Genomic DNA, 21204 nt, shown 5'->3' with positions numbered 1-21204 from the left:
CACAAGCTACTCCAAGTATAACTTTTCATAAGACCAGAAGAATGGCCATACTGGGTCAGACCAAGGTCCATCTAGCTGTTTGGTTTTATGCAAGTAGAAAGTTGGCAACCCGAGGGTGGGGCAACTCAGGGAGAACAAGGCTTTAAAAAGCCCACTCCTCAGTGACCAGAGGAGCTAGGGAACAGGAACAGCTAATGTGAGTTTTGCCAGTGAGTTCTCCACATAGAGGAGGAGCCTGGGGTAAGCTTGTTGTCTGTGGCTGGTGTGTGTTTGCGTTTGTGGTGTGCTTGCTGCTTGGTTGAAGTATATAGGGTGGTCTGTTCGTTTGAGGGACCTTGTGCTGAGGCATGGATGGATCAACCCCTAACCAGGGGGTGGGGCTCCTCAGGAAGAACAGGGCTTTAAAAAGCCTGCTCCTAAGCAACCAGAGGAGCTAGAGAACTGGAGCCATAACCTTAGTTCTGTGAGGGGGTTCTCCAGGTGAAGGAGGAAACAACTACATGACCCCTGGGGTGAGTTTGTCTGGTGTGTGTGTGTGTGGTGCAATATAAGGATACCTAAGGCTGATGTGAAGCAGCGTCAATGGGACAAAGATGTAAAGTCTGTGGTTGAGATGGCTTTTTTTAGCGGATGCCTTCAAACAGAATCAGGTGCTTATTGAAGGCAGGCCAGAGAAAGAGGGGTTTAAAGCTGGTGGGAGGGGAGGATCCCATTTTGTCCCTGGGAAGAGAGAAGGGGGCTGGGAGCCTAAACATTCTCTGACCTAAAAACATTCCTCTACTGGTAACTCCTATCCCAAATCTCCTGTAAAAGCAGAAGAGCCCAGAAGGTGTGATCAGTGTAATTCCACTGATCGCTGGAGGAATAAATGCCCTGTGCTAGGAGGAAGCAAGCAAACAATAGCTCATTAGTTCTGCTGTCCTCAACACAGAGACCCCCCCAAGCAATTGAAACCGATCATATTGGTTCTGTGAGCCACTGCAGAACCAGATATGGAGCATGTTAAGGCTGTCCAAATTGATGGCAGGTAATGCTTGGGGCAGAGGGATACAGGGGCCCAGATCTCTCTGGTTAAGCAGTGTGGGGTCCCAAAGGCCAGTCTGTTGCCTGGCCAAATGGCAGAGATTCTGGGGGTGCACAAAAGCAGATTCCTCATACCATTAGCTAAACTCCATGTGGTTTGGAAGGTGTTTTGACTGGGCGGGTAATGGAACACCTCCTATTCGGCCTGCTCCTGGGTAACGATTTTTTCTGTCTACCTCAGGTGAAAGCGTTTGCCTGCAGCAGGAGGGAATTTTATGCTGGGACCCCCCCAAGGGGAAGGGGAAGGTCTCAGGAACTTCTGAGAGAATGGGAGAGAGTCTCCTTGCTTCTTCTGCAGCTGGGGGAAGCCATATGCTTCTAGGTGGGAGGGTGGTTGAGACCAACTCCTACACTGCAGCTGGAGGTAACACCACATCAGGAAGGGATGGGGGTGTAATGCCTGCCAGGGAGACAACTGTCCAGGTTGCAGCTGAACCAGAGAAAAACCCAGCTCTAGGGAGCAGACATGTGTGTCCCAGAGAAATAGCAGGGAATCTCAGAAACCACTGAGGTGGGTGAGGATTTCTGTAACACGGGGAAGCAGGGTGCTTCTAAGTATGGGAGGGGCTGAGACTAGCTCCTTTCCAGCAGAAGGCCACATGCCCTCAGGCACAGGGGCAGGAGAGGTGTTGTCAGTCATTAAGGAAACTGTCCCAGTTGCTAGCTGGCAGCTGAAGGAGGGGGCCCAGAGGAGGAAACTGGGGAAAGAATAGTGGGGATACAGGAGTGTCTCCTCATTAGTCACTTGGGGCAGGATGCTTAGGACACTAGGAGGATGGCTGGCTCAGCATCCCTGCACCCAGGCACTCAGCCTGTGACCCAGGTTTTGAGAAGGACCTGTGTAACTGAAAATGGACTATTTATTCCTACCCTTTGTTTCCTATCTTTTACTGGAGCGCCTGGGAATGCTTTCATGATCTAGCCATCCTTAACTTAATTTAAGATTACAAAAGGCTTGTAATTAATCACCCTTCCTGTTTACAAACAAACTCCCTGCCCAAAGGGCAGAAGTTTTTCGCGGCACAGAACTGATCACATTCTACACTGAAGCTCTGGCTCCTAGGTGCTGAGCACCCGCAGAGTCAGCACCTATGGTCCGTAGCTTGTCCGTTGTGTGCTTGCTGCTTGACGGAAGTATATAGTGTGGTCTGTTCCTTTGAGGGACCCTGTGCTGAGCCTAGAGGCCTGCTAGGCAAGTTGAGAGCTTCTTAAGGAGGCTTTGATGGCCAAGCCCTTTGGTGGGTGCTAACTCTTAATCGGTGGGTGGGGCTCCTCAGGGAGAACAAGGTTTTTAAAAGCCTGCTCCTAAGGGATCGGGGAACTAGGGAACAGGAAAGTTTTGAGGGAGATTAGAGGGGAGTGGGCGGGGGGGGGGGGAGGAGGAGGAGAAGATAAGTTTAAAGAATGTTAATGAAGTTTAAGTAAATAAAACCCCCCTGATAAAAACAAAAACCAAGAAGGAAGGAAAGAGCTGCAGGAGTAAAAAGAGAATGCAGGCAGAAGTCCAGCAACAGAGTGGGGGCTATCCAGTTTATTGCACTGAACGTAGGATGTATGATTACCTGGCCTACAGGCTGGCGGCAGACTGCTACAACATGGCAAACCATGCAGTAAGTTGTTGGACCATCTCTTCCTGGCTGTAGCTCTGAGGGAGTTGAGTGGGATGGGGGATAGAATCCTTCAATGACTTTGACCGCCTTGTAGACAGGCTCACTAAAGACCTGTCTGCAGAAATTCCATCGGGGAAGAATGGAAATCAGGGGAACACAGCGAATTCTCACAGAGCCCCTGCGTCTAGATAGAACTACAACCAGGAAGCCGGGAGAAGAAACACCTGAGTCACCGCTATGATCTGACAGCAGATTCCAGGATTCAGAAGCAATAATGGTCAAACCGTCCTAAGGCTATGAGGGAGCTCCTCGGACGGGCCCTCATCCTACTGTGCCATCCCATCCGAGAGACTCTTCTCATACTCCATGGCTGTGTTTGACCGTGTAGTCCCGAATGATACGCAGCGTTCAAGATGCTTTTCGCCCCTGCCCCAGCTCGGCCATGAAGAGGCGCTGGAAGAAGTTGACTTTACAGCACAGGAAATAGTGACAGACGCATGAAGACACACAGTAGAGCCCCAGGAAAGGAGAGCATTTGGTACGACAACTCCTGAAAAATACAGATCGTGGTTTCCTGGTGCTAACTGCTGTGGCAAAGGTACCTCTCAACAAGGCAAACAGCTCCATAAGGCAGCTGGCGAAGAAGAGGCTGTAACTCCCCTGGAGGGCTAGTAACGAGCACAGGTAGGGAGGCACCAACATCCCTCGAAGGGGTGATCTGTCTGACGCTGCGGCGATCACTTGCGCATTCCATCTTTCGATGTGCCTGGATGCTACGGTGAGGAACCTTGTGGCGAGTGCTGTGCGTGACATCATCGGGAAGCCAATCGCCGTGGCCCCTTCCAGCCAAGAGGTCGCCTGGGAGCCGTATTTGGAAGAGACGACGGTGGAGTCTTTGCTCCACTTTGGACTCGTGCCTGCAATGCAACACAACAGCTGGAAAAGCGTATCGGCAGCTACTTGATGTGGTGTGAGGAACGTCGGGAGCTGGGAGTCCTGCTGCCACGGGTCAAGAACACCGAGCGCACCATCATCGCTCCGAGAGCGAGAACTATGCTGGAGAGGACCCTGGAGGATGCCATCCCTGGGTAGTACATGGAAAACCGGAGATGGAAGAAGACGCTTTTCATCCAAGCAGAGTCGTAATTTGGGGGACCCAAGCTGATTTTATTTGGAATAGAGTCTGCGTGGGGGCGTGGTGCTGGAACAGGTACTATGCTTATAGCTACGATGCCGGTCAGAGGAGCCCGGCGACTGCATGCCCTGTGGGTCCCAACAGCCGGCTCTGCTCAGCCTGCAGAGCAGACTTCGCTTTCCCCTCTTTAGGGTCAGCTGTGGAGCGATGGCACCACCTGCTGGTCCGGATTTCAAAGCTTGGTAGAAAAATAAACAACTGCAAGGGCGGGGGAAGCAACTCTCTCACTGAGTGCCTGACAGGGGTAAATCGATCCCCGCAAAAAGAGAGTTGAATGGAAGAGTAGCGAGGAGCACTTCACGGTGGGAAAGCCTGCCACAAGCACTAGATCATGTACGCTCATCACAAAGCTCCTGTGGATGAGCTTAATCTTCACGCTGCAGGCTCCCACCCTCGTTAAGTGGCCTGTCCCAAGCCACAGCCTAAGAACGAGACGGTAAGTATCATGAGTTAGAATTTTTATAGTAGGTTTGAAAAAAAAAAATCAGGACGGGGACCTCTGGGTACAGCAGGACACCTAGTGCCTTCACGTGGTCTCACAAATCAAGATCCATGGAACATAGGCTGGGTGGGGAGAAGAATACAACCAAATCTAATTAATTCACACAGTTGTTTAATCCAGGTTCTAAAAAGTAAGTATCACTTCATCAGATGCATGGAGTGAAAAATACAGGAGGCAGGTATAAATATACAGCACATGAAAACATGGGAGTTGCCTTATCAAGTGTGTGTGGGTGGGCGGGGGGGGGGGGGGGTCAGTGCTAACGAGGCCAATTCAATCAGGGGTGGATGTGGCCCATTCCCAACAGTTGACAAGAAGATGTGAGTGAGTATCAACAGAGGGAAAATTACATTTTGGAGTGAGCCAGCCACTCCCAGTCTTTATTCAGGCCTAATGTGAAGGTGTCAAGTTTGCAAATTAATTCCAGTTCTGCAGTTTCTCGTTGAAGTCTGTTTTGAAGTTTTTGTTTTTTGAAGAATGGCCGCTTTTAAGTCTGTTTGTTGAGTGTCCAGGGAGATTGAAGCGCTCTCTCCTACTGGTTTATGAGTGTTAGAATTCTTGATGTCTGATTTGTGTCCATTTTATTCTTTTGCGTAGAGACATTCCGGTTTGGCCATGGGAGAGGGGCACTGAAATCAAGTTCACGCAAGTTAAGAAGGTAGGAAGGATACATCTGGGGTTAGGCTTAAGGCACGTATCGGTTACAAGGCTCACGAGATACATACATAGTATGTAACCAGCATAGACCCAGATTGGGGTGTGGGAGTTTTTAAAGCGTCAGTGATATGCCACCCATAGAATACAGTGAGAATCCAAGTCAGTATTGGGTGTACCAAATTCAACTAATTCTATTTTTTTAACCACAATAGTCTCCCCAAGGTGAGGTGCACCGTTCCTGGAAGTACTGCAATACCAGGTCGATGCGTGGAGTGGATGGAGCAAGCTCTTATTCCATCTCCCTGTTCCAAAAATCCATTTAATATATAGTCCTCAGATAGAGGACGTATCAGATATTAATAAAATTTTTAAATCTGTTCTCATCAGTTTAAGATAATGTTGAAATAAGAAACGGTAGAGAGTTCAAGCATAGAAGTTTCTGGTTGCCAGGGGATAAGGTACAGATTATCAAGGGGTGTAAAATTCGATTTAGGAGCTGGTGGAGTAAGGATCACATAATAATCTGCAATCTCCCCGACTGGGGGTAAAAGTTTAACCGGTCAGAGTACAGACATAGAGATATGGGGTAAGTTATCCACACAACGGCTATGTTCAGTATGCGGAGTATAGTGAGTGGATACGATGGTGGGGATGGGTCTACCCTCATCTGGTAGGGTTTAACGTTCAGTGGGTTTATGGTTGCAGTTCATACGGTCCGATGGGGAAGGCCTCTCAGTCTCTTTCCCACAGTGGGTGCACAATGTCGTACCGGCTCACTCCTCCTGGTACTGTCGGTGGCCGGTGATGTGTTCGATGTAGATGTCCCTGGACCATCGGATGGTGTCCCAGACCATGAGGCGCCGCATGAGCCGTGCGTAGCATCTACCGATCCCGCAGGTCCGCAGCACACGCTCGTTGCAGGGGTCCCAAGCGCCCAGGGCTCCGACGATCAGGGCGTCCAGCTGCACCTCGTAGCCCTTCGCTCTCAGGGTGTCGGCCAGAGGGGCGTATTTTTCCAGTTTCCGAGCTTGGGCTTCTCGGAAGGCCGGGGTCCTGTTCTCGAAGGGGACCGTGATGTCGACAAGGATGATCTTTTTCTGGGTTTCGTTGGTGACAACCACGTCGGGTCGCAGCGGGCTGTCGGTACCGGGGATGACGCAGTTCACGGCGACCTCCCCCAGGCGCGGTGCGATGGCTTTCACCAGGCGGTTCTGGATGGCGTTGTGGCACAGCTGCCAGGCTCTGGAGTGGGCTTGCAGCTGCACAGGACGTGGGGCAGGGTCTCGTTGGCGTAGCCGCACTTCCTGCAACGCTTGTTTCGGTTCCCGTGGCGGACGGCTCCGTTGAGCGGGATGCAGTTGAGCCGGGCGCGGTGGATCAACCGCCAGTCGGCGAAGCGGGTGAAGCCGCCCCTGGCGAGGAAGTGGTTGCTGGCGTCCCACTTGCTGGTCAGTTCGAAGGCTTTTCCCTGCTCCGGCTTGCGCTTCAGGGCTTCTACGTACAGCGAGTGGGTGGCTGCCTTCAGGGTCCTCTCCAGCAGGCCCCTGGCGCTCGGGGTGATGATGGTGTTGCCCTCGGACCTGATCTGCGGCACCAGGACTCCCAGCTCCTGGCGCTCCTCGCACCACTCCCAGCGGCAGCCGATGCGCTTCCCCAGGCGGCGCGTGGCATTGCGGGCGCGGGACCACAGTGAAGCGGTGTCGCCACCGTCCCGTCCAAATTCGCCATCCAGGGAACCGCTCAGGAAGCTGGCGGTGTCTTGGTTGGAGGGGGCTCTACCAATCCGCTTTTGTGTTGCGTCATGGAGGGCTTTTGCTGCGATGCTCCTAACCATGGCGTCGGGACACGTCAGCAGGCGGAAGGCGTGGGTGATCACCGCGATGTCACACAAGTCACCCATGCGGGGGACATTGGCACCGCCATGCCTGTGGGTGATATAGACCAGCTCGCTGCTGGCTCTCTGGGGAAGGAACAGCCACTTCTTCACCAGCTGCCGGATGATCTTGTCTGCCTTGTTGAGGGGTACCTTTGCCACGGCGGATCCCCTTAGGACGAACGAGATGCGGGGGATCAGGAAGGCGTTCAGGGCGTTTATCTTTTGCCACGGTGCTAGCAGTGAGGTGTCGATCTTGGCGGCATCCTGTAGGATCTCTTGGATGGTGTCCTCGGGTGTCTGTCGGACACGGAAACCCGTCGGTGTGCCGAGGTGTCGGTAGGCCTGCCCCTCAGCCAGGGGGATGACGGGCTCGCCCTGGATCTGGAATTCTGTCGCCTGGACCGAGTCCCTTTTGCTGCCATCTATGTGGAGGGATGAGCACTTCTTTGCATTGAAGCGGAGCCCCTTCCAATCGGCAACTCGGCTGGTGGCATCTAGCATACGCTGGAGGTTCTCTGGGTCGTCCGCGGTCAGGACCAGGTCATCCGCGTAAGCCAGGACGCTCATCCTCTCACCGTGGAGGTTGAAGCCATCTGCACCCTTGGAGATCGCTTGCAGCAACGGCTCCATGGCGAGGTTAAAGATGATGGGGCTGAGGGGACAGCCCTGCTTAACTCCGCTCCGGATCGGGATCTCGGCGGTCTCCCCTTCGACCGAGCGAATGGTGGTGCTGCATCCCTTGTACATCTCTTGGATCGCACGGAGGAAGTTCTCTGGCATCCCAAACTCCTGGAGCGTGGCAAAGATGTGGTGGTGCATGGACCCAAAGGCGTTGGCCAGGTCGAGCCAGGCTACCGTACACTGCCTCCGCGCCCTTCTGGCCGTTTCCATGATGGTTTGGAGGACAAAGTTGTGTTCATAGCAGCCCTCGCAGGACATGAAGCCTTTCTGGGTGGAGCTGATGGGCCCCCCCGCACACCGACCACTCCGTGATCCTCGACGCCAGGCAGCTGGCATAGAGCTTGTACATCGTGGAGCAGAGGGAGATGGGCCTCCAGTTGCTGGGGTCATCCCGCTCACCCTTCTTGTACACCAGAACCGTCATGGCCTTCTTCCAGGAGCTGGGAGTCCGGCAGAGTCACTTGCGCTGGTTGAAGAGCGTGGCGAGGACCAGGCAGCCGGGATCTCGCTTTTTCAGGAGGCTGTAGCAGATGCCGTCTTTCCCGGGAGCTGTGTTTTTTGTTTTTGAGAGTCTGGCCAACACTTCCTTGGGCGTGAAGTCAGCTTCCAGGGCACCTGCGTCGTCGACACGGGGCAGGGGGCGGAGGCACTCAGGGCGCAGCGCGCCATCCTGGGCTGTGTGGTCGAATACATCCTTGAAGTAGCTGTAGAGACGTTCAGATGGGATTGTGCAGTAGGGCGAGGGCCCGTCGAGGATCTCCCTCATGGCTTTGGAGCGGTTTGCCCGGTACAGCTTTTGGATCCTTGAAGCCGCTGCTGGATCGTAGCGGCGGTTGGCTCCTCTCCTTCTGGCTCCCCTGGTGGTGGTGTTGAGGTTTGGAACAGGCGTTCTGTGGCAGGCGGGGCGTCCTCCTGGCTGGGACGTCTCCTGGGAGCGGTTTCGGCAGACAGTTCTTGGGCGAGCCTGTCTACGAGGAGGTCGAAGTTGTCAAAGGAAGCTGTCGCTCGTAGCTCCTCGGTCCAGGCAGTCTGCCACAGAGTGGCAGCCCTCTCCACCGGCTGCTGGCCCTCATGGTCCTCGACCTCGTCTGAGGCCGACTCAACACCTGCATGGTCGACCTGCTGTCTATCTCGTGAGTCACCGTTCCCTTTGGTTGGGTGCTGGGGTGGGATCTCTGGCGGGATGCTGGCATTGCTAGTGGTCGGAGGGACGCTGTCCGGCTCGGGGGTTGCTGGGACACCGCTGGTCCTTCTAGGGGTGGCTGCTGCCTGGGCGGTTGCTGCTGGAATGTGAGATCCGCTGTTGGCAGCGTCCCGCAGGATGGACTCAGGGGCCGTGCTGAGCCGTCTGGTGATGAGGGCCCGGTGGTTTTCTGTGGCTGCGGGGTTGCTTCCTTCAGTAATATCTGGAGCTTGCGGAGCAGCCTGTGGCTTGGCACTGGCTCCTCCGGCGGTTGGGGTTCGCGGGGCGGTCTGAGGCGGGGCTCGGGCTCGGGCTCCTCCGGCGGTTGGGGTTCGCGGGGCGGTCTGAGGCGGGGCTCGGGCTCGGGCTCCTCCGGCGGTTGGGGGTCGCGGGGCGGTCTGAGGCGGGGCTCGGGCTCCTCCGGCGGTTGGGGGTCGCGGGGCGGTCTGAGGCGGGGCTCGGGCTCCTCCGGCGGTTGGGGGTCGCGGGGCGGTCTGAGGCGGGGCTCGGGCTCCTCCGGCGGTTGGGGGTCGCGGGGCGGTCTGAGGGGCGGTGCTGACTCTTCCGGCGACAGGATCTCGAGCAGCTATGCGCGAGGGGGCACTGATCCTTCTGGGGACGGGGACGTGCTGGGCAGGGGGCAAGGTAGTGCTGAGTCGTCTCAGTATGGAGATTTGTCTGGCGACGTGAGAGGGTGAGACGGGTCTCCTGCTGGCGAGGACCTGGGTGGTGTTCCCCGCGGCAGCAGGCACCTTCTCGATCGCAGCACCCTGTTGCGCTGGTCTGGCCACGGGGGCAGGCTTCTTGACGGCAGCTTGCACAATCGCTGTTCTTTGTTGAGGCTCAGGAGCGGTGGGCCAGCGCACAGCAGCAGGGCTGGGAGCCGGGGCAGGAGGCCGTGTGGTTCCCTTGGGGCGTTTCCTGCAGGCGACTTGGTGCGTCTTGCGTTGCTTCTGCGTCTCGAAGGGCAGGCTGCAGAGGGCGCAGCTGAAGGCGACCTGCTTGCTGTGGCATCTCTTCAGGTGCCTGGTGACGCCACCCAGGAGGTGGAAGCTTCGGGGGGGGAAGCAGATGGGGCAGATGAGCACGTCCGCTGCGGGGGGGTACTGCAGGTAGATGATGTCCTCGTTACCTTGCAGCGGGGGGGTGCCAGCAGCACCAGCGGTTTCGCTGGCTGGTTCATCCAGGCGTGGGCGGGTGGGGTCGAGAGGTCCGGCTGGGCAGGCATCTGGCAGGGGCCTGCGGTCTCTCTGGGTGGTTTCGGAGGCTGGGCAGGCATCCGGCAAGGCGCTGGTGACCCTCTGGGTGGTCTCTGGAGAGATGCTGGTCCCAGCAATGGAGATTCCTCTCTTGCTGGTGTGTAGAGCAGTGAGAGCACCATCAGCACCAGGGACCTGGGCAGCTGCCGGGGTGGGAAGTGGTCGCCTGAGAGCCTCTTGCAGCGGCAGAGCGGGGGGAGCTCTCCAGTGGCGGCCGGTGTTGCTGGAGAGCGGGGGGGCTCTTGGTCAGCAGCTGCTGTAAGGCGGGGGGGGCTTACCCTTGGCGGCCGGCGCCGCTGGGGAGCGGGGGGGATGTTCCTTCTGGCTGTGATGTCCCGGCAGGCTGGCCTCCGAATGCAGGATCTTTCTGGAACAGCATCTCGGAGGGGGTCCTTCAAGCAGTCGCCGGTCTTCCTCTTCGTGCTGCTGGTCTGCAGTGTCCTGGAGGCACCGAGGACCTTCGTTGTAGTCACTGCTCGAGAGACCTTCTGTGGAGCAACAGCAGTGGCAGCGGTGGTACAAGGAGCAGCTGGGGGTGTCTCAGGAGCAGAAGGAGAATTTTCTTCCAAGGCAGCAGTGGTAGAATACACCTGCAAAGCAGCATCGATTTTTTTCAAAGATGGCAGCCGGAGAATCCATCTTCAGCGCACGTGTTGCAACCGTTCATAGAAAGAGATTAAACTGATAAGAACAGATTTAATAATTTTATTAAGATAATGTTGAAATAAGAAACGGTACAGAGTTCAAGCATAGAAGTTTCTGGTTGTCAGGGGATAAGGTACAGATTATCAAGGGGTGCGAAATTCGATTTAGGAGCTGGTGGAGTAAGGATTACATAATAATCTGCAATCTCCCCGACTGGGGGTAAAAGTTTAACCGGTCAGAGTACAGACATAGAGATATGGGGGTAAGTTATCCACATAACAGCTATGTTCAGGTGCGGAGTATAGTGAGTGGATACGATGGTGGGGATAGGTCTACCCTCATTTGGTGGGATTTAACGTTCAGTGGGTTTATGGTTCCAGTTCATAAGGTCCAATGGGGCAAGCCTTCCAGTCCCTTTCCCACAGTGGGAATTTTTCGAATACAGACTAACACGGCTGCTACTCTGAAACCAGTGATATTATAGTAATTGTTACAGTATGGTTATAATTTCATGTATATAGTTATGAGGCTGAAAATGTATCCTCCTTGCTTAAAGCAAGCCCATGCAAAAGCTCCCCAAGAACAGAGAGGCAGTTCACACCTCATCAGGGCATGGATGGGGCCTGCTATGCAAGTGGAGAGCTGCATAAGGAGGCTTTCATCCCCAAGCCCTCTACCGCCCATCAACCCCTACCCAGGGGGTGGGGCTATTCAGGGAGAACAAAGCTTTAAAAAGCCCTCTCCTAAGGGAGGAGAGAAGTTAGAGAACAGGAGCAGCTAATGTGAGTTTTGCAAGGCAGGTAACCAGATGAAGGAGGAGCAGGTCCATGACCCTTGGGGTGAGTTTCTTCTCTGTGGTATGTGTGTGTGGTGGAGTGTGGTTGCTGCTTCAGTGAAGGATATAGTGTGGTCTGTTCGTTTGAGGGAACTTGTGCTGAGCCTAGCAGCCTGTTAGGAAAGTTGAGACCTGCATCCGATGAAGTGAGCTGTAGCTCACGAAAGCTCATGCTCAAATAAATTGGTTAGTCTCTAAGGTGCCACAAGTACTCCTTTTCTTTTTAAGGAGGCTGTGATGGCCAAGCCCTTGAGCATCCATCAACCCTTAGCAGGGTTTGGGGCTCCTCAGGGAGAACGAGTCTTTAAAAAGCCTGCTCCTAAGGGATGAGAGACACTTGGGAACAGGAAACTTTTAGCCCATGGGGTGAGTTTGTGGTCTGTGTGTGTGTGTGTGTGTGTGTGTGGTGTGCTTGGTTTGTTTGAGGGAGCCTGTATTGAGCCTAGTGGACTGCAATGCAAGGCTGAGAGCATGTTCTTGAGGCTTTCATCCCCCCATCCCTGTAGGACCTGCCAACCCTTCACTCGGGGCTGGGGCTAATCGTGGAGAACGAGTCTCTAAAAAGCCTGCTCCTAAGCGACCAGAGCAGCTAGGGAACAGGAGAGCTCTGCGAGGGAGTTCTCCAGGTGAAGGAGGAGTGACTACGTGACCCTTGGGGTGAGTTTGTTGTCTGTAGCACAGGCACTGACTGGTGGGTGCTTTGGAAGAGGGGTGTGTGTGTGTGCGCTTGGGGAGGGAGGGTGAAGGGGCCACTCTGCCAGTTTTGGGGGAAGCAATTGTCAGCATTTATACTGCACACGTCTATCCTATTCTAGTTACTGAACGTGTCTCTCATTGTTATCTTTACTATTTTAAGTATTAAATTGTTTTGAACTACATAATTACATTATTATGAATTACAGTAGATTAAAATCATTTCAATTACTTAAAAGCGGTCTTCACTAACGTCCCAGTTTAAAGACATTATGGATCACTGTCGCTTTCTGGATGAAACTGTCAGCAATCTTATTTACATCTAGGTCCCTTGGTATTGTTTTGGGGATTGTGTGTGTTTGGGGGGGGGGTGCTTACTGAAGTATATAGTGCGCATAGGCGGGGAGTTCTATGGGACCGTAGTGCCTGGGCACCAGGAATATTCCTGGCCAGGGGTGACAGTAACTCTGCAGACTTACCTGTATGGGGGCTGGGGCCAGGTCCGGCCCCCGGAAGGGGCGGGCCTGGGGGGGTCAGCATCCTCCAGCCAGCCCTTCCAGGCCGCCTGAGCCACACCACCCGGGGCGCCGGTGGCGATTTAAAGGGCCTGGGGTTCCTGCCGCAGTAGCCAACAGGGAGGGGCAGCGACGTTACAGTCACTGCCGCGACAGCGCGTTAAGGACCGTCCTTGGCCGTGGCCGCGCTCGGACGTCCTGTGACTGCTCCGGGAGGGTTCACTCTTGGGGAGAGGCAGCGGCCGGGAGCCGCAGGGAGAGCTGCTGCCTCTCCCCAAGCCAGGGAAGCAGAGGCCCCCGCCTGGCCGCCCCCAGCTGTTGGCTGCTGTTTCTCCCGGCAGAGCTAAATCCTGGGAGCTGAAGGGAGGGGCCCCCCGCTCTCAGCAGGCGCCGGTCTCCTTCGGCAGAAGCCCGTAGCCCCGCTACCCTGCCGCAGGGCAGACGCCCCGAGCTCCCCCCAGTCTGGTAGGTGGAGAACGGGCGGGGGGGATGGGGAGCTCCAGGATCCGCACCGTAACTGTAAAAGAGCCGTGTGTGGTTTGCCCCCCCACCCCGCCAGATAGCGCTTGCACACATCTTCTTTGATCTGTTTTGCTGCCAGACTTAACAGTCATGGAGTACGTCACAGGACGTGGGAGGAGGTGCAGAGGGAGAGGGTGGGGGTGTGAGGTGCTTACCTGGGGCTCCTGGGCCAGGGGCGGCCTCCACGCGCTGCTACCCCCAGGCTCTGCCCCTGCAGCTTCCTATTGGCCACAGGGGCGCTTGGGGCAGAAGGAGCGTGTGTGGACAGACCCTGCTCACTCCGCCCAGGGGCCACAGACCGGGGCCGGCAGCCATGTGGAGCGAGCAGGCAGGAAGCCGCCCCGCTGCCGGTGGTGGCGAAGAGTGCCCGGGGGTGGAAGGCGGGGCCGAGGGAGAGACCCAGCCTCAAACAGTGCTGGAGTCGGTCCCCGGGCGGGGGTGAAAGTGAGCCGGTACGGGCCAGTACGGGGTACCGGTAAGAAGCCGGTACCAGCCCGTACGCAGCCCACATTGAAGCGCTGCTTGCTGCTTTTGCCTCCCCCGTCGACGGCCCTGCTGGTGGGGTCAGCACTGGCAGGGCCGCCGACGGGTGAGGGGGGAAGAGAAGAGAAGAGAGAAGGGGCGGCGACGTTAAAGCGCTGCCACGGCAAAGGACGGCCCTTAAAGCGCTGCCGCAACAGTGCTTTAACGTCCCTGCGCCTTCCCCGTTGGCGCCCCTACCGGTACGAACCCTTCTTCCCCCTTCCCTCCCCCCGCGCCAAGCCGCCAACGGGGGTGGGAGGGGGCAAAGGGAGCAGCTGTCCCAGGGCCGGCCATTTAAGAGGGCCTGGGGCTGCTGCTACTGCGGCAGGAACCCCAGGCCCTTTAAATCACGACTGGCGCCCCGGGTGGTGTGGCTCAGGCGGCCTGGAAGGGCTGGCCTTCCGAAGGCACCCAACATGACAAGCTTTGCATTGCATACCACACAATCATTTTCTAAAGATGAACCTGGTGTGTAGGATGTTCCCCCGAGGTACAGAGCATCACACCTCCCCTCTTAGTTTACTGATCTCAAAGGTAGTTTGTTGTTATAGTTCTCTTGGCATCCAGCCATTAAGGCCATGAGGCAGCGTGCCTCAGTTTCCCCATTCACACACCGCAAACCAGGCGTTTTTTTATGGTTTCTCTGCTGTGATAAAGTTTAAACCTGTTTACAGGTATTAATTGAAAAGTAGCATTCTCAAAAGGTTTAACATCTGTGTTGAAATTCTTATCCCCAAAACTTGATATTAATACCAAAATTTTTATCACAGATGGGTGTTTACAAGTATCTTTTTGAAACCACACCCCTCTGTTCAGTTAGTGTAGTTTGAGGTTAGTTTGATCATTACCCATGGTGGCCTTTGACTCTCCCATGTAATCAGTCACAGGCTTCTCTTTCCCTCCAGTGTTTCCCTTTGTGTGGGCTCTTAATTTAATCCTATTTCTGGCATTTTGATACCTCAGGCTCTGGCAAGATAAGGGTCCAGGGGGATCCTGCACATTGGCTGGCCCTTTGGGGAGCGGTCTCCCAACCCCAGGACTGTACATATGTAGGCAATCCAGCTCCTCTTTCCGGGTTACCCTGTGTTTCCCCTTCCCTGCTCCCAGAGGGCTCTGATCACAGAATATCAGGGTTGGAAGGGATCTAGTCCAACCCCCTGCTCACAGCAGGACCAATCCCCAATTTTTGCCCCAGATCCCTAAATGGACTGAACTCACAACGCTGAGTTTAGCAGGCCAATGCTCAAACCACTGTGCTCTCCCTCCCCCCTGCGATCCCCGCTCTCTGGGCTAGCTGTGTTTACCCTTTGACCAGCTGCACCTCTTCCCAGCAGCTTTCCCATATCTGCTCCCCAACACCCCCCTCTCTGTCAGCTGGGTCATTTGTGTTCTGGCCAAGGACCACCGGGAAATTTCCTGGTCTCAACTCCCCTGCTGTTACTGGAGCTGCATCCTAATGTAAAGGGACACAGTTACTTTCCAAAAATCTTATCAGAAATAGCATCTTCAAAACTTGGGACCTGGATTGGGGTACCCTCCGCCACCCCTCTCTCTGTCCCTGAGAAGTCAGCTGTGTGACTGCTCCCCTCCAGGAAGTCAGTTACACAGGTCCTTCTCAAAACCTGGGTCACAGGCTGAGTGCCTGGGTGCAGGGATGCTGACCCAGCCATCCTCCTAGTGTCCTAAGCATCCTGCCCCAAGTGACTAGGGAGGAGACACTCCTGTGCCCCCACTATTCCTTCCCCAGTTTCCTCCTCTGGGCCCCCTCCTTCAGCTGCAGAACTCTGCCAGCTAACAACTGGGACAGTTTCCTTAATGACTGACAACACCTCTCCTGCCCCTGTGCCTGAGGGCACCTGGCCTTCTGCTGGAAAGGAGCTAGTCTCAGCCCCTCCCATACTCAGAAGCACCCTGCTTCCCTGCCTTACAGAGACAAGAGTCAGCAAGGCACTGGGCTGGTACTGCAAGAAAGTAAGTACCTTAGGCAAGCCTGATTGTCTGTCTGAGATAGTTATGTGAGAGCAGAAAAAAGAGCATTGGGGCTACCGTAGAGCACAGGGGCCAGGGCCGGTTTAAGGCATAAGCTAACAAAGGTACAGCTTAAGGCCTCGCAATATGAGAGGCCTCTAAAAAAGAAAAAACTGACTCCATTTCAAATTTTATCAAAATCGGTTGATAAATAAAGGAGATAAGGGAAAAAGAGGAGATTTTCGTTCACATATGACAAATATACACATCTGGCTAGACAAAAACCCTTACCCTTTACTAATTGTTCATTATTGACAGGTGCAAGGCCAGGGCTGAGGGAAGGGGGGGAGGGGGAATTGCACTTGTAAAATTAGTATTTCTGCAAGTAAGTCTGCTGTCAGTCTCCTAAGGCAGCGTTTTGTCGGCCAGCTGCTACTGGTAAAATTCTGACCGTGCCTTCAGAGCTTATTTAAATAAATAACCTCTCCCCCAATAAAAACCGGGGGGAAATGTGAGGTCAGAGACGGCAGTGTCAGGAAGCAATCCTGCCAAGCTCATACTCGTACGGGACTCGTCCTAGGAGTGAGGTCATGTGTAGCGTCCCCCTTGGCTGGTAATACCCGGAAGGGCGCCGTCTTTGGTTTACGGTCCAGCACGCTGAGTCGTATAGTGCCTTCGTTCCTGTTTTTCTTCGTTTTCTTAAGTGTTCGTGTGTGTTTTCTTTCTTCTGATCTGTACATCCGTACAATTGTGTATTTTAGTGCGCACGCCGCTTTCTGCTTCCTGAGCCATCCACGTTTCACGTGCCTGAGCTTGCAGGCGATCGTCTTATGGACTTGAGTCGAGCGGATCTTGAGGAGGATACATTTGTTTTGGCTTCCCTCCATCAGTTTTGGGAAACTTCACAGTAAATATCAGAGTGCTGACGAAAGGATAAATAGAGGGTTTTGAGAGAAGCGAAGGAAGATCTAGATCTATCTATATCAAAATATCCTGAGTACTTGGTGAGCAAGTTATTTCAAACTAGGTGCATATAAGATTTATAGGCAGTTATTATATTTGCTTGACTATAGGCTAGATTTTCTCACTCTCTCCACGCCTGTCTAAAGATTACCATTCTCTCTTTCGCTTGTTGTCACTGTGTGTGTCCTCTGTGTTTTCTCAAGATAAATGAGTGGTCCTTGGGGAGACCGAAGTGAACACGAAGAGAGAAAAGTCTGCCTAGAAAATGCTGCAAGAAAAGCAATCTGCCCTAAGCATTCTGTGCAGCGAAAGGGGCAGGCACCAGTCTCCTCTAGCAGAAGCCCCTAGCCCCACTACTCTGCCGCAGGGCAGAAGCCCTGAGCTCCCCGTCCCCAGTCTGTGGTAGGTGGAGAACGGGCAGGGGGAAATGTGCAGCTCCAGGATCCGCACTGTGACTGTAAAAGAGCCGCCTGCAGTTTGGCCACCCCGGCCGGATAGCGCTTGCTCACATTTTCTTTGATCTGTTTTGCTGCAAGAGTTAACAGTGACTGAGTACGTCACAGGAAGTGGGTGGGTTTATGCAATTTAGGAGTATGCGGCAGCAGCCGGGGAAAGCAGCGAGATGAACCCAAGTAACCAGACTGAAAGAATTCTCGGTCCTTGAGCAGAATTGTGTGTTGAGTTCTTGCTTGAATTATTACATTGGAGTCATTTAGGGGGAGCGATTGTCACTTAGAGTTTCCTAGTTGTCAAAGTCTCATTGAGGGCATTTGGTCCCTGTCTGGGAGCTCCTCATGGTGACGTAGAAAGCTGTGGCGGAGGTAGGGCTGTCTCGTTTTTCAGCATATCGTTATCGCTTCTCGGCCTTTTGGCTAAGATCAAGTGTAGTATCTGTTCTTATCAGTTTAATATCTGATACGTCCTCTATCTGAGGACTATATATTAAATGGATTTTTGGAACAGGGAGATGGAATAGGAGCTTGCTCCATCCACTCCACGCATCGACCTGGTATTGCAGTACCTCCAGGAACAGTGCACCTCCCCTTGGGGAGACTATGGTGGTTAAAAAATAGAATTAGTTGAATGTGGTACACCCAATACTGACTTGGATTCTCACTATATTCTATGGGTGGCATATCACTGATGCTTTAAGAACTCCCACACCCCAATCTGGGTCTATGCTGGTTACATACTATGTATGTATCTCGTGAGCCTTGTAACCGCTATGTGCCTTAAGCCTCACCCCAGATTGTATCCTACCTTCCTTATTAACTTGCGTGAACTTGATTTCAGTGCCCCTCTCCCATGTACATAGGCCAAACCGGAATGTCTCTACGCAAAAGAATAAAATGGACACAAATCAGACATCAAGAATTCTAACACTCATAAACCAGTAGGAGAGAGCACTTCAATCTCCCTGGACACTCAACAAACAGACTTAAAAGCGGCCATTCTTCAAAAACAAAAACTTCAAAACAGACTTCAACGAGAAACTGCAGAACTGGAATTAATTTGCAAACTTGACACCATCACATTAGGCCTGAATAAAGACTGGGAGTGGCTGGCTCACTCCAAAATGTAATTTTCCCTCTGTTGATACTCACTCACATCTTCTTGTCAACTGTTGGGAATGGGCCACATCCACCCCTGATTGAATTGGCCTCGTTAGCACTTACCCTCCCCTCCCCCGCCCACCCACACACACTTGATAAGGCAACTCCCATGTTTTCATGTGCTGTATATTTATACCTGCCTCCTGTATTTTTCACTCCATGCATCTGATGAAGTGATACTTACTTTTTAGAACCTGGATTAAACAACTGTGTGAATTAATTAGACTTGGTTGTATTCTTCTCCCCACCCAGCGTATGTTCCATGGATCTTGATTTGTGAGACCATGTGAAGGCACTGGGTGTCCTGCTGTACCCAGAGGTCCCCGTCCTGATTTTTTTTTTTCTCAAACCTACTATAAAAATTCTAACTCATGATACTTACCGTCTCGTTCTTAGGCTGTGGCTTGGGACAGGCCACTTAACGAGGGTGGGAGCCTGCAGCGTGAAGATTAAGCTCATCCACAGGAGCTTTGTGATGAGCGTACATGATCTAGTGCTTGTGGCAGGCTTTCCCACCGTGAAGTGCTCCTCGCTACTCTTCCATTCAACTCTCTTTTTGCGGGGATCGATTTACCCCTGTCAGGCACTCAGTGAGAGAGCTCCTCGCTACTCTTCCATTCAACTCTCTTTTTGCGGGGATCGATTTACCCCTGTAAGGCACTCAGTGAGAGAGTAAACTAGGTTCACCGGGGGAAGGAGACCAAAGCCCTGAGGTAAGTGGGAAAGCGGGATACCGGGAGGAAGCACAGGCAGGAATGTCTGTGAGGGGAGGGCTCCTGCCTCATACTGGGAATGAGGGGCGATCAACAGGTTATCTCAAGTGCTTATATACAAATGCACAAAGCCTTGGAAACAAGCAGGGAGAACTGGAGGTCCTGGTGATGTCAAGGAACTATGACGTGATTGGAATAACAGAGACTTGGTGGGATAACTCACATGACTGGAGTACAGTCATGGATGGTTATAAACTGTTCAGGAAGGACAGGCAGGGCAGAAAAGGTGGGGGAGTAGCACTGTATGTAAGGGAGCAGTATGACTGCTCAGAGCTCCGGTACGAAACTGGAAAAACCTGAGTGTCTCTGGATTAAGTTTAGAAGTGTGTGCAACAAGAGTGATGTAGTGGTGGGAGTCTGCTATAGACCACCGGACCAGGGGGATGAGGTGGATGAGGCTTTCTTCCGGCAACTCACGGAAGCTACTAGATCGCATGCCCTGATTCTCATGGGTGACTTTAATTTTCCTGATATCTGCTGGGAGAACAATACAGCGGTGCACAGACTATCCAGGAAGTTTTTGGAAAGCGTAGGGGACAATTTTCTGGCGCAAGTGCTAGGGGAGCCAACTAGGGGGGGCGCTTTTCTTGACCTGCTGCTCACAAACCGGGTAGAATTAGTGGGGGAAGCAAAAGTGGATGGGAATCTGGGAGGCAGTGACCATGAGTTGGTTGAGTTCAGGATCCTGACGCAGGGAAGAAAGGTAAGCAGCAGGATACGGACCCTGGACTTCAGGAAAGCAGACTTCGACTCCCTCAGGGAGCGGATGGGTAGGATCCCCTGGGGGACTAACATGAAGGGGAAAGGAGTCCAGGAGAGCTGGCTGTATTTCAAGGAATCCCTGTTGAGGTTACAGGGACAAACCATCCCGATGAGTCGAAAGAATAGTAAACATGGCAAGCGACCAGCTTGGCTTAATGGTGAAATCCTAGCGGATCTTAAACATAAAAAAGAAGCTTACAAGAAGTGGAAGGTTGGACATATGACCAGGGAAGAGTATAAAAATATTGCTCGGGCATGTAGGAAAGATATCAGGAGGGCCAAATCGCACCTGGAGCTGCAGCTAGCAAGAGATGTCAAGAGTAACAAGAAGGGTTTCTTCAGGTATGTTGGCAACAAGAAGAAAGCCAAGGAAAGTGTGGGCCCCTTACTGAATGAGGGAGGCAACCTAGTGACAGAGGATGTGGAAAAAGCTAATGTACTCAATGCTTTTTTTGCCTCTGTTTTCACTAACAAGGTCAGCTCCCAGACTGCTGCGCTGGGCATCACAGAATGGGGAAGAGATGGCCAGCCCTCTGTGGAGATAGAGGTGGTTAGGGACTATTTAGAAAAGCTGGACGTGCACAAGTCCATGGGGCCGGACGAGTTACATCCGAGAGTGCTGAAGGAATTGGCGGCTGTGATTGCAGAGCCCTTGGCCATTATCTTTGAAAACTCGTGGCGAACGGGGGAAGTCCCGGATGACTGGAAAAAGGCTAATGTAGTGCCAATCTTTAAAAAAGGGAAGAAGGAGGATCCTGGGAACTACAGGCCGGTCAGCCTCACCTCAGTCCCTGGAAAAATCATGGAGCAGGTCCTCAAAGAATCAATCCTGAAGCACTTACATGAGAGGAAGGTGATCAGGAACAGTCAGCATGGATTCACCAAGGGAAGGTCATGCCTGACTAATCTAATCGCCTTTTATGATGAGATTACTGGTTCTGTGGATGAAGGGAAAGCAGTGGATGTATTGTTTCTTGACTTTAGCAAAGCTTTTGACACGGTCTCCCACAGTATTCTTGTCAGCAAGTTAAGGAAGTATGGGCTAGATGAATGCACTATAAGGTGGGTAGAAAGCTGGCTAGATTGTCGGGCTCAACGGGTAGTGATAAATGGCTCCATGTCTAGTTGGCAGCCGGTGTCAAGTGGAGTGCCCCAGGGGTCGGTCCTGGGGCCGGTTTTGTTCAATATCTTCATAAATGATCTGGAGGATGGTGTGGATTGCACTCTCAGCAAATTTGCAGATGATACTAAACTGGGAGGAGTGGTAGATACGCTGGAGGGGAGGGATAGGATACAGAAGGACCTAGACAAATTGGAGGATTGGGCCAAAAGAAATCTGATGAGGTT

At 53.3% G+C, this 21204-nt stretch overlaps 1 long non-coding RNA gene, 1 other non-coding gene and 1 pseudogene across 2 annotated transcripts in view; 2 read left to right on the top strand and 1 right to left on the bottom strand.

Annotated features, from left to right (window-relative positions):
- The first annotated feature begins 444 nt into the window (after positions 1-444).
- Positions 445-21204, top strand: part of LOC141999412 (uncharacterized) — a 34430-nt gene continuing 13670 nt past the window's right edge. The window contains exon 1 of the long non-coding RNA XR_012642005.1: positions 445-512. This is a non-coding gene — a long non-coding RNA (uncharacterized LOC141999412). The remainder of the gene's footprint in view (positions 513-21204) is intronic.
- On the bottom strand, positions 5270-5447 carry LOC141999650 (U2 spliceosomal RNA; annotated as a pseudogene).
- Positions 17562-17752, top strand: LOC141999649 (U2 spliceosomal RNA). The gene has a single exon (XR_012642041.1). It is a non-coding gene; the product is annotated as a U2 spliceosomal RNA (small nuclear RNA).

Source organism: Natator depressus, chromosome 15, assembly GCF_965152275.1.
Source record: "Natator depressus isolate rNatDep1 chromosome 15, rNatDep2.hap1, whole genome shotgun sequence".
In the NCBI taxonomy this organism is placed as follows: domain Eukaryota; kingdom Metazoa; phylum Chordata; order Testudines; family Cheloniidae; genus Natator; species Natator depressus.
This window is presented reverse-complemented; position numbering and strand designations above follow the sequence as displayed.